The 17052-nt window shown below is 41.3% G+C and overlaps 1 protein-coding gene across 3 annotated transcripts in view; it reads right to left on the bottom strand.

Annotated features, from left to right (window-relative positions):
• The window catches only part of ptprsa (protein tyrosine phosphatase receptor type Sa), a 236302-nt gene that overhangs the window by 183594 nt on the left and 35656 nt on the right, over positions 1-17052 (bottom strand). For all 3 annotated transcript variants that reach the window (XM_068320339.1, XM_068320340.1, XM_068320341.1), the window contains exon 2: positions 4162-4252. The gene's annotated coding sequence lies outside the window, so the exon portion shown is untranslated. The remainder of the gene's footprint in view (positions 1-4161; positions 4253-17052) is intronic.

Raw genomic sequence — 17052 nt, 5'->3', positions numbered from 1 at the left:
ACATGATTTCTATAATTTTTGGGATAAAATATGCAAAGTTTGGCAAGATTTATCCGATACACACCACCAATATGAGGATAAATTTGTAGTAACAGCCATCTGAAAGTCTCAGTGGCTTGTTTTATTGCTATAATTACTGACAGAAATGATACCTGTAATAGTACAGCACCGTGTATACCCATCTTTCATCTACGCTAGAAACACTTCTGAAGCCTTTGTACAGACAATTCAGTGTATAATGTATGTTCAGGGTGTTTTTATCAAATATTAAATACTAGGTATCTGTCTTTAGATGCAAATTTCTATTATAAATAAGCAAGCCTCTGAGCAATTTGTCACGTGTTGCATGTACATGCGGGTCTTTATATGTTTGTGTGTACATTCACAAACATGTGCTGGTGCCATTTTATACTGTATATTATAGCTGTGGGAGCATTTGAGCATTCTCAACACTTTCAGGTCAGTGTGCGCGTGACACTGTGTGCAGAAATAACCATGTCTGTTTGTGCACACGGCATACATGTGCGTTCCTAAAACTGTGGAGAGGCCTGCGAGGCCAGAAGCGATGAGTGATGCCAGAGGTGGTTTTCTACCAACCTCTCTGCTGGCTTGCTGGCTCACTAATGGCCTCCTCAGTGGGCTGACTGACCGACTTGCTGGGTTTCAGGATCTCCCCCTGCCTTATTTGGTAGCGGAGGGTGGAGGATGGTAGCTGCAAGGTCGTGGGTGGGGAGGAGCGGTGCTCTGTTTACATGTGAGGTCAGGAGGTCGCAGCACCAGAGTGCCATGGAGCAAACACGGATCACTTAGAGACAGTGAAAGACCAGACGAGTCTTTGCTTTGCTCTGGAAGGATCAGAGCAGGCTCACTGTGAAAGGGTGTGATGAAGCGAATGTGGGGGTGAGAGAGATAGCAGGGTGGGTGATAGCACTTCCGCAGGTAATTTCCACGCACATACTCCCTCTATTGTCTTTACCCTTTCTTGCTCTCAGGCTCTGGACCATTGAGGGGAGTCAGAAGAAAGGAAATCAAAGGCAACCATCCTTATAGTTTTGCTCTTGTCCGCTTGAATGCCTGCATGCCTGCCTGCCTGCCTGCTTGCTTTCCTGCCTGCATTCCCTGGGCAATGTTTATGCTGTGCCCTGCCCAGGACAGAATAGATTCGCCCACACAGCACTGTGCTCTCAACCAGAACCTAAGTAGGTCTGGCAAGCTCGAGCCTCAGTTCCATTCATTCTCACTCCTCTGGATCAGGCCCTTCAGCCTGGGGCAACACAGCGATGTCTGCATTAATAGACCCAACAGCATCTCTTCACCACCACCCTCCCGCCCCCCAATAATTTGTATCTAAATCTTTAATTTTAGGAAATATTCGGTTTGTTTATTTTCCCCATCAACTTTCAATTGAGCGGGAAATTACTTTTCTGAAGCTCTGTGTGCCTGTAGGGTCAGCTAACGGCCTCCAGGTGGTACGAAATGCTGTGTGGAAGTTCAAATTCAGTGTAACAGGTTGTCAGATACGACGGTGGAGAGGGGCTGAAAAAGTAATGATGGAAATTAGATTTGGATGTGCTCTAAATTCCAAAGAAGCAAAACAAAAATCTACTCTATTATTCTGATGCAAAACAAGGAACACAAGTAGGACCATAAAAAACGCATCCCATCTCATTGCTTTCCACAATCACCGTGATGAATATCTTTCCTGCCAAAAACAAACAAAAAAAAAACAATGCCATTTCACCTGCTTGCATAATCCAATTCATTACCTCCAAACTTGAGGTCAGTTTCTATGTAATTTAAATGCCGCCGTGAATAACTGGAGCATTTAGAATGGAATAATGCAAATAAGTTGCTCTTTTTGACTTCCTTCTTTATGATGCATATTAGGGTTGTTGCTACTCGAACAATGCATTGACGACACTGCTGATGAGGGTGGTGACAGCTCACGGGGGACATTATCCAGCCTGCCGGTGCTGAGCAAAAACAGTACCTCTTGATGCCAGCTGTAAAGATTAGCAGAGCTTTGTTTAATTGTACAGCTAACATCCTCAGACGCACTTAAGAGGCACAGCTCGCTTTTCTTGAGAATCTGTCTTCAAAGCTCAGCCAACAGTTGCTGTTCCCTGTTCGATCAGGTGAAGAGGTTTTGGAGACTGACCAATAGAGGCCGACTCAGAGTAATAACCCCACCCACTGCACCTGCATCAGCACAGAAGAAAAAAAATATTTTATTTGTGCAAGAAATAGTCGATACTAATTATATTTCATATTTTCCTCTCTCGTTACACTTCTTTCATCCATACCTTACAACATACAGTACTGTAGACACACACACACACACACACACACACACACACACACACACACACACACACACACACACACACACACACACACACACACACACACACACACACACACACACACATACACACACACTCACAGACCACACGAATATCACATCTGGCCTAGTCTCTGATTCTGATAACTGCTTATTACATCATGTCATGCATTATTGTAATGTTTTGTTCGTTATTTTTTTGAAAGTAAGTCCATTTTCTCACTTTTGTTTTCTTGTTTGTTTTGCAAAACCAAACAAAAAACAAAAAACTCTCTCGCTTACTGGGTCCACGGTGGGGGATCCAGATGTGCTATCTCACTTCTGCAGGCAATCGAAGCAGGTCTCTGAGGCGTCACTATTATCGCGACCCAATATGCCAAATACAGCTGTTTATATGAGGCTGGTGGCCCCCGGCAGAGAGGCGACGGGAGTCGGGCTGCTCCCTGTACACAGGAAGGGAACGTCTGGGCCTGCATCTGCTCTGACACTCATTAGCTTACATTCATCCACAGTTTCTGCGTGTCTTCCACACTGCCAGCAGCACTTATAGTCCAGAGATGCTATGGAAATGTGGATGAGGTGTTGGTGTCTGTACAAGCAGTGGAGGCAACTACAATAGCATGAAATGCGACCATCCTCTGGAGCCATAGTGTGGAGGGCGCTTCACCCACTATGGTGTAATATCTGGATGCTGATTGACTGCTAATCCAAACAGTGGATAAGCTGTATAAATTCAAGTGGTGTCAATGAATATTAGCTTACAATATTAATGATAATTAACAAATGACTTTGCACAGGTGAATGATTGTATATTTTGCTAATTATTCTTGCTTTAACACAGTTTTATATGCTTTATTATTTGTTGTAACGCCTTTCTTCATGCCTTTTAGTTGATTAAATGCCACAAGTTGTCTGGGATGAACAAATGAAATAAGTAAAAATAAAAAATATTCAATTAAAATCAAAAGCATGGCTGTCTTTTTTAATACAGTGCGGATGAGGATGTTGTTTGATGAGGCTATGAATCAGTTTCAGAGACAGATTACGTGGAATTTTTTTTTTTTTTCACATGAGAGAGATGATAATAAAAAAACTTGGAATAGTACATTACATTTCCAAAATGATGTGTGACAGCTTCCAGATCTGAAAACCACCAATGCGGTTAGTTGAATGAAAGACTTGCAGAAGTACAGGAGGTGCTCCTCAGTGCCAGCTTGCTGTGACAGGTGGATGACAGATCTCTCTCAGCCTCATCTCTCTTGTCAATATGGATGGATGGGTTTGAAATGTGGAGATGTGAATGTGTGTGTTTTGAATGTTTGGCTCACTTAATTCCATGTGGTATTTAGGCCCAATGGATTGTATACATTTACATTCTATTATATTCCTATACTATAATTTCTTCTTTAAATAAAGGTTTTCATTTAAGATTTGTCACTTTAGGAAGTACAGTTCCCCTCTGTGGGGGAAGATTGAAATAAAAAAAATCTATTTTCAACATCAGATGCATGCTTGCTTCATATTTGAATGGCAATGGTCCTTGCAAAATTTACTTATAGATGAAGAAGAAAAGGCTTGTGCAGACAGTTATTAAGTAAAATCTGCATTGGTGTGAGTCCTGCCCATGAATAAAAAAATACAGAATTCACATTGACCACTGTGGTCAATGCTGTGGTTATCAAAATCTGAATGGGAGGAGAGGGGAAGCAATACAAATCAGAACTTAGGCAGGGTGTGAGTATATCTGGAGAACTAAATGATTCTTGGAATATGGTGGTAAGCTCTGGAAAGTAAAATAAAAAAATTGGGGGTCCACTTACCGCTGGGTTGCTTTCAAAACTTCTTTAGCTTCATCTCTTCAGCTGCTCCAGCGACTTCTACTTCTCCTTCTTGTTACTTGCTCACTTTTACCTTTAAAGTAGATAGAAACAGAGAGAGAGAGAGAGGAGGAGGGAAAATGAAAGAGAAACATTAATGAAAGGGACTATTAAATGAACTGCCTCCTCAAGTGGTAGGTGGGGGGAATTCGACAAATGCTGAGATGGGTTTCTTTCTCTCTCCCCCTCACTCCTTTTTCTCTTTGCCCTTTGTGACCACATCACGACATTTCTCGGGTGAAGAGGAGGCTTGCTGCTGATTGCCTGAGAGTAGTGAAGACCGAATCTGCATGAAATCCCTAATGGCTTTTCTTTTTTTCTTTTTTTGATGATTTCCTCCTTCACATCTCTAATGAGCTTGGGCCAAAAGTGTGGGTGTACATATGTGTGTGTGGGTGTGTGAACGTGGTGACTATATGTTTGTGTATTCACCCTGTTTGTTTGAAAAGTTAGATTTCATTGTGGGGATGTTTCCACATTTAGACAGTTTGGGTTTGCCTTTGTTCGCTATGTAAGTACTGTACAGTCTAATTACATACTGTACTGCCTTTTGATGTATATTTTGTGCAACTGCATGCAAAATTGTAAATAATGCTCTAGACTTGCTCAATACTCTCAGTCAGGTCTGGAATCCACCCCGTAAGTTCAGCCTTATGAGGTTCCACCAAGCATATGAGGTAAGTTATCTGCAGTGAAAGTTCAGAGGATCATTACCCTTCACACAGACAACTTTATGCTATTGTGTCGGAGGAAAAAGGAAACATCTGCCTGATGTTATTGGCTTCATTCTGCCTGATGTTATTGGCTTCATTCCTCTTTTCCCCTTCAGCTTCGGCTCATGAACTGGTCAGCACTTGTAGACGATCTCCCAGCATCCTCTATGGGTATTATTACCTCAACTGCAGACGGTCAACATGATCCTTTATGCTGACAGTCCAATAGGGTCAGGTCGTACAGTTGCTAGCCAATCAGTGTCAACTAACAGGCTGGATGTGGAGGTGATCCTGCGATGCACTAGCTGCAGCACAGGGGATAGTATGGTAGGTGTGTTTATACATGTATGTGTATGGGATGGAATGAATTAATGAGTATGCCAGACGATGTGTAAACCATTTAGCATGAGGTGGAAAACCAGCAGCGCTGGTTAGTGAAATGGATGCCATGAAGTAAATGCATGTGTGGCTGTTATTACACAAGAGCATACCATACTTGTGGATGTCAGTGAAAAGGAGGGAGGAAAAGAGAGGCCAATTCTGCAATACTCCCTCCTCCCACACGCCTGTCTGCCAAGATGAGCACGGAAGAATTTGTTTAATGTACAGCATTTATTCAATGCACACACGCTGTTGCACTACCGCTCCTTGCGTCGCATGAGACACTCCCTTGGCTGGGCGACTCGCCATTAATCAGCCGGAATGAAGGGCTAGCTGAACAGCGCGGAAGCTGAAAGTCATCCTAAATCAACATCTGAGCGAAAGTATGCAGTTGAGAATGCACTACCCAAACTGTCTGTTGTTGTTTTTATTGTTTGTTTCTTTGTTTTTTGGCAATGCAGGGGTTAAGTTATGCCTTCATCCTCTAATGTGGAATGTGGCTCCCATTTGTTTTCTCATGACCCTGCAACATACTGGCATTGAATTTAGTCACTGTGCTGAAACAGATGGTGGAGCATCATGGTGCATGGGAAATTGGGAAATGAAAAGATACATGCTTAGGAATGGGTTGGTGTATGTTTTTGTCAACCAATGTGGACATGTAAAGTAGATTCAGAATGAAAGAGGAGGGAACACACCAAGCATATAGAGGAAAAAGTGAAACACCACCATGAGAAAACAAGAGTGACCCACCCAGTTTAAGTTGTCTGGTTTGAGAAGAATGTATTTTAAATTCTGTCTTTTGAAATGTCACGATTCTTTCTAGATCTTGATCGGGTGGACATAAAAAATGGCTTTCTCTTTGAATGAAAAAATGACATGGAAAATAAATCAAATCCAGTCCTGTCACCATGTCACCTCCACCTACGTTCTCCTTTCTTCAGGTATATATTTGTAATAAGGATGGATATGTTTTAAAGCTGTTCAAATCTTCACTAAAATACTTGGTAGACAGGAAACAGAGGGGATGTCAAGAGAGAAGAAGACATAGATAAGGCACAAGTGGGAAGAATGGGAGGAATGTGAAGTTGAAGTAATTAAAAGGAAGGGAGAGGGGAGCAGACAGAGACAGGGCAGGAGCAGATAAGTCAAGAGGAGAGATGAGAGAAGGAGGAGGGACAAGTTCAAGGAGTGGGAAGCTGTAGGGAAAGACAGGTCAACACAAGCCAAGTGAAAATACAGGAGACAAGTGAGATGAGGGACCAGGAGAGGTAAGGATGAGTGGAGATGAACAGACAAAAGCTGGGATAATGGAGAATGAGACAAAAGAAAGAACAAAGTGGTCTAAAGAGGAGATGACAAGTTGAAAAATAAGATGAACTTGAAAGGGAGGAGAGGATGGGAGGAAATGAGAGAGAGCTGAGATGCAGGAGATGTCTGAACAGAGTTTCTACCAGCTTTCTACAGTACAGGCAATGTTTTTCATCACTTTCACCCAAATCAAACAAATTATTCTATTAGCGCAAAAAAGGTCCCTTCAGTAACTGGTGGATAAAATTATTTTAGAGTTTGAATGCAAGAGCTTGCAAAATTACACCCTTTTTTTTTGCCTCTCCTCTGAGAAAGAAGGAATGGTTTCACACAATCATATGTTGTCATCTTTATTCAGTTTGCTGAAAAAATTGCTGAAAAATGCTGAAATGTTGAAAAATTCACTTGTCATAAAAATCAGCCGTAATAAACTTGTTTTTGAACAATACATTTGCATTTGCTTCAAAACACACAACTACTTTTCTTGAATTAAATATCTGCAAAACCTGAAATCAAATGTTATTTCATAGTGAATTACTGATGACTTTTTCCTCTGCTGTCACAGAAAATACTGCTTTTTTTCTTGCTCCCTCACCTTAACTGTACAAAGAATGATGGAGTCAGCAGGGGGACAGCACATTTCCAATATCTGTGGGATCAAGGTGAAGGATAAATTGCTGTTATGTCTTAGAAAATTAATGTTAACTTAACAGCTATGGAAATAAATACGACTAGAATTTGAGTGCCAGACATTTGAAAAGCAGAAGTATAACACAGTAATGTTTTAAGCTGGATGTACAACAGAGGTTTTGGATACATGGAACGCTATCTCACCTGGAACTCTGTCTCTTCACTGTTGGGGTTTTTGCTTAAGGATCGTCAACAGATTATTTTTTGTGACACAAAACAAAGGCAATTTTAAACACCGTCAATTCAGGCCTGCTCATGTTGAAATGACAATTATATCTGAAAAGATTAGACTAAATTGGTTTAATGTATACATGCTATAGCATTGCACATTGGGATTGCTGAAGTGCTTAAATAGAAAATAAATAGTCATCCAGTAACTTGTCACGTGATCCTGTGACTCAAATCAAAATCAAGTTGGATCCCTAGAATAGACAAATAGGAAATTATCTTTTGTTTGATTTTTGTGCACCCTGTTTTTTTAGAGACTATTTCTCAATAAACTTCAGACTGACTTTCACATCACATGCTTCGCCGGTTGGTATTTGTTCACTGACCACATTGAAAAGCTTTTTTTTAAATCTCATCAGTCTTCTCTTTTTTTCATCAGACTGTTTCTTGACCTACGTCGTCTCTTTTCTTTGTCTTACCACATATTGGAAAACACTTTTTCACTTAAGTGAATCACATTCTAAAGGTACATATATACTGTGCATGCCACAAACTCCTGTCTCTGCAGCATTTGCTTTAGAATAATGAAGAAAACCTGCTTCAATTATTTTTTAAAGCACCTGTATTATATGGCTGACTAAAAATGCTGCCGAAGTGTATCGTAAGGATTACAAAACATATGTCAATGGTGTCATACTTCTTTCATTTGACATAATGTGAACAGCTGTGAGAGCACCGTGTACTTGAATGAGTCCTGACCTGATCTCTTCCTCTGATGGATTTTTTTGAAAACGCAACTTTTTAAAATCGCATCGAAAACGATTCCCGTCCACACAACAGCGTTTTTAAAAAAATCTCCGTCCACACGTAAACGCAACAGTGCGTTTTTGAAGACGGCTGTACACATGCCAAACCATGTGGTGGCATTATTGAGTCAAATTTTATCCAATAGGAATCCTCCGTATTTTGTTGTCACAACACCCGTCCCATAAATATGACATCACAAAGGTTTTTGTCGTGGGCAAGACGTCGGCGTTTTTAAAAAGTTGCGGATACACCATCCACACAACAACGCAGACCCAGCCTTTTTTTAAAAAATCCACCTAGGCCAGTGTTTTTAAAAAGTTGCGTTTTTGTTCCGGATATCTGCGATGTCGTGTGGACGGAAGGCGTACACGCAACAGAAAAGTTGCGTTTTCAAAAACTTCTGGCATCGTGTGGACGGGGCCTTAGATGCTCAACTTTAGAAAACTGGTCAAATGCAAAAAATGCAAATGTGAAAGCAATACACTCAAATGCATGGAAATCACTGCTTCAGTTCAGTGCCATTTAATGGGGCGCTGAGGCACTGGTTCAAGGCTCCTCTGGGCCCTCACAAAGGAATAATGAGATATTCAATGGATAATAACCTCCTTTAATCATTCAAATGTATTTTGCTGGCATTTTGTGGCATAAAATGCTTCAAATGACCAAATATCTACATGTTATACATACTGCATATGCTTCTGTTTATATCCAAAATACAAAGAATTAAACCAGCTTCCAGCAAAATTCAGGTCCAAAGGCTTATGAGATGCAACAACATAATAAAAAGATCAAAGGAGATGGAAAAGTAATTTTTACATTCATATGCGCACGTCATTGTCATTATTTTAATTTGAAAAGTGTAAGAGAGAAAGATTGAAAATAATGCCTCAGTTTTCATCAGATAAGCAAAATGATTACATGACAGATGGTTCAAAATGGGAAACACATAAAAACTTAAACCCTAACCAACATTAGAGAAAAAGAGACAGACATAAAAAGTGACATTCATCCGTTTAACTTCTAAGGAAAAGTAACACAATGGAATTTAGCTTAAATCTTGCCAGTGTTGTGATATATGTGTGTCTGCATTATGATGACATGTAAAGATGTGATATGTACGGTATGTAGTTTGTCTATTCAATCATAAACATGAAATACTAACTCAGTGGTAGAACGGGCGGTAGAGCGAATCATCTAATGTTCCAAGATCAGCGGTTCGATTCCCGCTCCCGCCCCCCAAAAAAGAACACCCGAAGTGTGAGCTGACAGTGGGGTGTGTCAGTTCACCTTCGGAGCACTGCCGAGGCGCCCTTGAGCATGGCCCTTACAAGTTGCTCATTAGGGCAAACCAAGCAGGAGCTGCCCGCCAATCTACCTCCCTCTGCAGGCCCCCTCTGTGTGAGTGTGTGTGTGTGTGGTGTGTGTGTGTGTGTGTGTGTGTGTGTGTGTGTGTGTGTGTGTGTGTGTGTGTGTGTGTGTGTGTGTGTGTGTGTGTGTGTGTGTGTGTGTACAGGCTCTGAACACACACACACACACACACACACACACACACACACATTATATATGCATGATTGAAGTAACTACAGTGTGCCACTAATTTCCCTTTAAATAAATAAATAAATAAATTTAAAGACATTGTGGAGATTGTCCCGAACTTTATGTCAAATCAGTTAAAAAAACCCCAACATCATTATATAATAAATGTATAATTGCAGCTAATTGTATAATAATTATCCACACACACCAATTTATTGCTCTCCGATTAATGAATAAATGGGTTCATAAAAAAAAAGCAGTCACATCCACAAGAGCTAGGAGAGTCCTAACTTAACACTTTGTCGTGTGTTAGTTGTTCATCATATCATGTGATCAGGCAGCATAATTAGCTATCGAAAAACATTAAATGATGAAACTGATATGAAAATGTGTGTGTGTGTGTGTGTGTGTGTGTGTGTGTGTGTGTGTGTGTGTGTGTGTGTGTGTGTGTGTGAGAGAGAGAGAGAGAGAGAGAGAGAGAGAGAGAGAAAGAGTGAGAGAGAGAGAGAGAGAGAGAGCGAGAGAGAGCAACAGTCATTAAAGCTTCAAGGACAAAACAAATTTTCAAACCCATCAGTGATGCTGCATGAAAGACGAGAAAGAGGCATCTTATTTACCAATGAAACATTTCTAACTCCTAGCCGTACTCTTCTTTTCATGTTCACGAACTGAGTTAAATTTCTCAAGCACAGAGATAACTCGGAACAAAAATAAAAGCAAATATCATCCCATGAATGAATTAACTGTTTCAAATATAAAACGGAATGTCTGAATGACAAAGACTACATCACTATAAGTCAGAAATGTTAAGTATACTGTACATTATTTGAATTAAGTTCTTCTACCAGCCAGCACCTTTCACCTTGTGCCTCACATTCAGTAAAATTGGCTACGCTTATTCTCTAAACCAGCAGTCCCCAACCTTTTTTGCACCACGGACCGGTTTCATCTAAGACAATATTTTCACGGACCGACCTTCATTTGATCGATAATCATTAATGACTCCAGGACAGCTGTAGTCTAATAATAAATCATCCGCAGCGGTCTGATGCCAAATGTAGACATCAACAAACAACTACCAACCTTTTTTTCATGAATTGATAATCAACATCTCTGTATACAAAATAATTGTAAGAAATAATTATATTACAAACTCGATTCAAGTGACTGCACTGATGAGGTTTATTTTGAAATATAGCGACTTACAATCAGTTCATTCAACGTAGGAGAAATACTGATCATTTCCAATAGAAAGGGTGAACAAGTCAATCACATAATAATAATTACAATAATGAGAATTAGTGGATGGGGACCGCTGATCTAGGGGTAACGGGAGGACGTCCGGTCTACTCCGCAGTTTAGTTTTCTTTACGGTCACTGCAGAAAATCCCGCTTCACAAAGACAGGAAATTGGAAATGGAAACAGGGTTTGCGATACTTTTTGGACGATCTCAGGATAACCTGCCTTGACTTTAATCCAGAACACTGGCGCAGTCGTGGGTGCTTAATTTAGGGGTAATGGCGGGTAACTTGTCACATGACCGACACCCTTTCAAGCGGGACAGACGCACGCATTCATCTGAGCGTCATTCCGCACAGAAGTCACTTTTCAAAACAAAACATCATCAATAAAAAATAAGAAAGTCAAACTTTCTGTGCCGCCCGGTACCAAATGTCCCGGGTCGCTACCCACTGGTTGGGGACCACTAACATAGACGGATGTGACAGAGAATCAGGTCATTTTTCAAAATAAAACATCTTTCAGACTGCAAAATACATAAAACGGAAGCACAGGTAATGTAAATTATATTTTTCTTTCTGTGTGACCCGGTACCAAAAGACCCACGGACCAGTACTGGTCCACGGCCCGGGTAAAGCAAAAGCAATTCAACTTTCAACAACAGTGCTTTCGTCCCGCAACCTCATTATTCTCATCGGCTGCCAGCTGATCCTGCTCTGCTGCACTCAGAGAACCACAATACGCACATGACACTCTCCAGCGATGAGCCACCCCGGCTGAAGTTTCATTATTCGGCTCTGCTCCGCGTAGATAATGGAATCAACATCCTTTACATTAGCGTTCTCTCTGCAGAGTTCCTACCGCACATTTGGCGCGTCACGTTTCCAAGATGACCCGTCTGACGCACACCTGCACGCGCAACTTTGACGCGAGGTCATGCGCGCGCATTTACTCTGCTGTTGCGTGCGCGTGCTTGTTCTACGGTGAGTACCGGTATCGGCACGCTGTATGTGGTGACGGATATTCAATGATGCGATCTACGACTTGTCCCCGCCACGCCTTCCAACAGTCGGTAAATCAACACATCTGACAGCACACGGGTCGATATTAATATTAACGCCTCCATAAATAACGTTATTGTAGGTCCTTATGTTAATAGTTCATGATATGATGGGCATGATAAAGTACATCGTGTGTACCATTGTGAAGGTTCAGGGGTTTAACAGAGAGAATGATGGACGGACTAAACCCCCCCCCCCCATGTCCTTCGATGGGGACGTTGCTGACATCGGGTTGGAGAGGTGCCGAGGTGGTCACAGCTGTATTCCCAAGCCTGAATGGCTGGGAGTGTGTGTGTGTGTGTGTGTGTGTGTGTGTGTGTGTGTGTGTGTGTGTGTGTGTGTGTGTGTGTGTGTGTGTGTGTGTGTGTGTGTGTGTGTGTGTGTGTGTGTGTGTGTGTGTGTGTGTGTGTGTGTGTGTGTGTGAGTAGGGTTGGTATAAGAATGGGATGCTGGTGGGATTGGACACAGCGGATTAATTATTATAAATCATCTCCCAGGCCACATGTTTGTGGCTACTATTCAAACTGTGGTTGTACTGTCTGATTCCAATCTGGTAAACAGCAGAATAAGTACTGTGTGTGTGTGTGTGTGTGTGTGTGTGTGTGTGTGTGTGTGTGTGTGTGTGTGAGAGACAGGGTAAATCTTGGTTTGAATGAAATAATATATTTCTGATCTTCCAATATTTCAATCCAACACTGTAATGTCTTTATGTGCTTGCTGAAAACTAACCATTGACTAGAAAGAGACCGCTGTCATCAAACAGAGACGATCGGATGTTTAAAAAGTAATTTTGTCGCGCTGACCTCCTGGTCAAACCTCAGGCATCATCCCATCTAGAGGTCAAAACCACAGGACCTGTGTAATCTGGAAACTTCCTGTAAGTCATAGGACTTTCAAATGTGAAGGCTGCATTTTTAATTCCACTCCTGTTATCAGCACCTCCCTGCTGCACATCCGTGTAGCTACACATATCTATTCTGACTCCTTCACCTGCCAGACTTTGAGCCTGTTCAAATGTGAAGTTCAAGGAGGAAACTCTTCAGCGGTTGCTCGGGGAAGGAGCTGTTTTACTCATGCTCTTTCACGCAGATGTGACTGAACTTCCAGAATGTAAATTCAAACTTCAAATTCCAGCTTCTCCAAACCTGCTCATGGCTGCTGGATAATTTGTGCTCTGAGAAGCAGTATTTTCAAAAATTCATGCCATAAGGGTTTAACACTATCCACAAAGCACCCAAAACACTGTATAGTCTGCTAGTGAAAAATATTCTACTTCTTATTTCACATATCTGCATGCTTCATTTGTATACAGTAGATGTTGAAGAAATCAAAAAAGGTTAACAAATGTGCCTTGTTATCCCTCACAAGCAACAGCTTCTAAATAATTAAATGATTTAATAAATCATTGAATAAATATTAATCATCCTTTATAGTCATCTATGAAGGAGGATTTAGGAGGAGGATGACATTGCACGTAGGTACACACACACACACACACACACACACACACACACACACACACACACACACACACACACACACACACACACACACACACACACACACACATACACACACACACACACCCTAGGTCATTCATTGTGTTATTACATTTATCTGCCACTGTGGATTCTAGGAAAGACCTCCAAACTGGCTCTGGCTTCTGTCATGATGTCACCTCTCATTCCCACACACACACATACACACGCACACGCACACACACAACAACGTGCACACACACATACAGCTACAGGAACATACACACATGCAAACCTCCAACAGCCCAGGAACAGAGGTTTTGCAAAGCCCGGATCATCCCCCGCTAATCCATACTCATTAAGGATGAACTGCATGATAGTAAGCCATCACCAACAGCCTTTACACCCCCACCCCAGCCCGTTTACCCCACTTTCAGATGTATACGCACCCACTCCACCAGTGAGTATAAGTGGTAGCTCTGTTGGTGACATTAATAAAGTGCTGCAGATTGTTGCATGTGTTTCCTGTTTCTGCTGCTTGTATCAACAGAACACCTAAAATACCTGTCAACGCTAATCAGGCCCGGTTTGATTAAGAGCGACAAGGCTTTTATTCCACGCCTGTTAAGGTGACATGTGTTTGACCAAGGGAAGCGGAGTACTGTCGCTTTCCTCTTTAGAGAAGAGCATCTTCAAACAGAGGAGGAATTCAAGATGAGACCAGCTGAGGGGTGACTGAGCTGGTGAATCACTGGTAATATGTAAAAGGACTCAGAGTCTCAGCAAACCTTTGAATCAATTATTCATACTCTGCCATTGTTCCTCCGGATGCAAGAGGAGTAGTTTCTGCACTTTGTTTTTTTTGGAGGTTTTTTTTTTTTCACACAAGGATTGTAGCATAAATTGAATGTTCATCCTCAGCTCTGCTCCACATCTCAGAGAAGGTCACCGTGAGTGGAGTCTACCGACAAACCCCTTGGGCTGAACAAAAAAATGCCACACAGATACTTCCCTTCCAGCTCTCTGCCTCCAAAATAACTCTCCCTCGGTGGGGTTCTTAAATAAATTACAGATATGCTATCCTCCCAAGATGTGATCTCTGTTCTCCAGTGCAAATTAAAAATTTAAGCCCATTTAGGTTTGTGCCCAGTGTAACTTGAGGCATTGTGGCTGCAAGGGCCAATATCCAACCAGTTTTGTCCCTCTCATACTTAGAAGCTGTGCTTGTTGCTCTGGGCCCTGCATCTGGAGAGGAAACAGGGTGTCCTTGATGTTCATGAGAATATAGTGTAACTAAAAGCTCACAGGCTTGATCTCGCAGCAAAAGCGTGTTTCCACCCACAGCTAAGAATCATGTCAAGACACCAACCTCTGACTGGCTTACTCTGTGTGAATCACTTTACGCAACATGAGCCAAAAGCAGACAATTTAAAATGTACAAATGTGCAACAAACGCCCTGCTTTGAGGATGACTTTGTGACTATTTTATTTTCAACTGGCCTACCCTCTTTACACACAAACAAAACAGAACTATAAATGATAAATCAAAAAAGACAATGGGGGGTAAATATCAAAGAAAATAAAATTGTGTGGTTCTATATGCACCTCATTTAAAAATTCCATGTGACCACAGTGACACAAAAAGACTTCATCAGACTAAAACTACTTATCCACATTTCAGAAATCCAATAATGAAGAGGGCAAAGATTGAACCCAGGGTTCCAGTAATCATGTTTCATAGTGCAATGCCAGATATTAGATAAAAATCAGTAGAAATATGTCCAAATGCTTGGAATGATTTGAATCAATACAGTCCATTATGGAGCAAAACAAAGTCATTTGTCCTTCTGAAGACAACGGCAGTGTACTAAGAGAGGGATTACCCCAGCTTCTAATGCTTGATTATTAAAAGAAATTACACCAGAGGATTGCGTGGAAGACTGGCACACAGACAAATCATATCCTATTTATTTGGAGTTTCCAAAGGGGTTAATTAAGTGATAACTCTTTATAAAAGCAATATCCAGTAGAGCATTTTGTCATTTGCCCTTTGACATTTTTTATTCATTACTCAGTTATAAATTAGAAATGCCTTTCAATCATGTGGTGTGGCGTAAATCCTTTTTCTGTGTCTATCAGTAGTTTCTGTTCCTTTATACAAAAAAACAGAAACTGCCAGCATAAGAATATTTTGAGGAGACTTTAATAACACAGGCTAAAACTAAATCAAATCAGGTGACCTCCTTCATAGAGGAAAGAGAAGCCTGGTGTGAAGTCCACTTTAAACACTATCAAGAATGGTGAGCTAAGTGATTAAGAGCAGCACCTTAAACCTTTAAGATAATAATAAAAGACAATGAGAACCTGGAGGAGAAAGATAGTGAGAAACTTGTAATTCTGTTGTGAAATGGGAAACTGTAAGGAGGGGCGTCACTGAGGGATTAATGAACTGACCAAATCATAGTTTAAACACAGGAGACTTTTCCATTAGCATCTTCATCCAACAATTTTGTGCAGCAGAATTTGGAAAACTTCTCTGTAAAGATATCTTGTCGCTGATAAAGCTCAGATATAGAGGGCTAGCATGGAAATTATACTAACTTCAACAAAAACACCAACAAAAAAGCATGAGCAATACCTCAGCTTAGCCTTCCAAAAACTTGTATATTGGAATTTCTACTTGAGGTTAGCCATTATTTAAATAAACAAGTAGAATTTTAGGAAACTCTAATAAATTATACAAAGTTAGCCAATCCAGTCTTATCTGAAGATCATTTTAAACTCAGAGGTGAAAAGCCAACAATGTATTCCATGTTGGGTGTTATTAAAAGAAGTTCCTGGTTGTGATGCCCGACTCTTTGGATCAACACAACACCCACAGAGAATTATTCATTCATTCACTAATTCATTTATTGCCTACCGCTTGTTCCACAGGTCACGGGGACTGCTGGAGCCTAACCCAGTTAACTTGCTGGCCAGAGGTGAGGGACACTCTGAGCACGACGCCAGTGCACTGCGGAGCCACATGACAGACAAACAACCACTCATGCGCACACTTACATGGGCAACGGGCGAGTTGAACTGATCAGTTCATCTAAGGTGCATGTTTTTGGAGGTGGGAGGAAGTCGGAGAACCCAGAGAGAACCCACGCAGACACAGGGAGAGCATACGAACTCCGCACAGAGTGAAACTTGAATCTGGAACCATCTTGTTGTGAGGTGAAAGCGCTACCCATTGCACCACCGAGCACCCCACAGAGAATTAGCCGCTATTTAAGTCCAATTGTCTATCTTTACAGGGATTTATAAATGCAATGAGCTCATTGAACTAGAAAATGGTGGCAATTAGCTCTTCTGGTGCCATGTTTGGCTAACCCTGTCATAAAAGACCAATTCTAAGAGCAGATCAGGTTTTTAATATTTCATGGTCACATAGTCTATGTTGCTAC

Source organism: Antennarius striatus, chromosome 7, assembly GCF_040054535.1.
Source record: "Antennarius striatus isolate MH-2024 chromosome 7, ASM4005453v1, whole genome shotgun sequence".
Classification (NCBI taxonomy): Eukaryota; Metazoa; Chordata; class Actinopteri; order Lophiiformes; family Antennariidae; genus Antennarius; species Antennarius striatus.
The sequence above is the reverse complement of the archived record's forward strand: the minus strand, read 5'-3'. Positions and strand labels throughout refer to the sequence as shown.